The sequence below is a fragment of the Heloderma suspectum genome, chromosome 3 (assembly GCF_057233095.1).
Source record: "Heloderma suspectum isolate Gila_16-S chromosome 3, 16-S_ref, whole genome shotgun sequence".
NCBI lineage: Eukaryota > Metazoa > Chordata > Lepidosauria > Squamata > Helodermatidae > Heloderma > Heloderma suspectum.
The window spans coordinates 22,585,229-22,586,545 of record NC_139460.1 but is presented as its reverse complement, the minus strand read 5'-3'; positions in this window follow the sequence as shown (position 1 = coordinate 22,586,545).

The window sequence follows — 1,317 nt, the reverse complement described above, 5'->3', positions numbered from 1 at the left end:
GGTGTTCTGTGAGGCAGTTCTGGGAATAAGGAACATCAAGGCAGGTGGGGAACGGAAGAATCATTTCATGGAGCAGGGGCCCTTTGGAGTGCTGAGACTGAAGGTCACAAGCTGGGTAGTCTCAGCACATAAGTGCAAGAAACCATTCAAAGCATGACCACAAGCAGATGTAGATTTTCGTCAGTGCCAAGTAAGCACAAGCAGTCTGCATCCAGCTGGAATTCAGGGTCAGAACTTCCAGATTTGGAGAACAGACTTATAGTTCTAATTTCAGGAGGAGCCACTGGGGGTGGGGAGCACATATTTTGCATTCCTAAAGTCCCAGCAGGATCGGTCACCAGCATCTCCAATTAAAAGGATCCTAGTTAGCTGGTGATGGGAAAGATCCTGGAGAGCTGCTTCCAGTCAGAGGAGTCAATACTGGGCTAGATGGGCCAGTGATCTGACTTGATATAAGGCAGCTTCCTACATTCAGGTTAGAGGTATGGATGCCTGGTACACTTGCCATGGCTCTCTTTCTAGAACTCATATGTGCAAGGATGCAAGTTGGTTTGCCAGCCAAGCCAAGCCAAAAATACACCCTGACCATCTTTGTTTGTTTTTGCTGGGGGGGGGGGCTTTCTAGAAAAACAAGGGGCAAGGCTGGTTTTCCCTTTTACCTAGCTAATTTAAACCAGGGATGGGGAACCTCAGGCCCACAGGCCAATTTGGGCCACCAGGCTGACCCATCCAGCCCATGGGGCCTCAGTCAAGGCCCCTCCCAAAGCTCCACCCCTCCCCCAAGCCCCATCTCTTCAGGGCTAGCAGGGAGAGGAATTCCTGCTGTTATCTCCAGTCACTGATTGGAGCTCAGTGCCAGGATTCCCCTGCAAGCCACTCCTTCTTCCAATCAGGAGGACAAGGAATGCACTAAGGGGAATCCCTAATGTTATCTCTGATCAGCGACTGGAGATAACAGCAGGAAAACCCTGAGCACATGAGCAGTGTGGTAAGAGTTTCACCTACCCACATCATCCCCGAGAGGGGAAGGCATGGGGCAGGCAAAGGTGCCTGGCAGAGGTGCCAAATGAAAGAGCGCTCCTAGGGATGTACGAAAGTGACTTACCTTTCCGCGGATTATGCTGATGCTGGGGGGGAGGCATTCCGTCCCTCCCCCCGGAATCCTGGCCGGGGGGGGAGGCACTCTGTTCCCCCCCCCCCCGGAATCCTGGCCGGCTGGCTGTGCTCCGCAGTGATTCTGCGGAGCCGCCGGCCGGCTCCACCAGCAGCCGGACATCCGGCCTCTGGCTAGCAGGGACGCAAATGGCAGTGGCCATA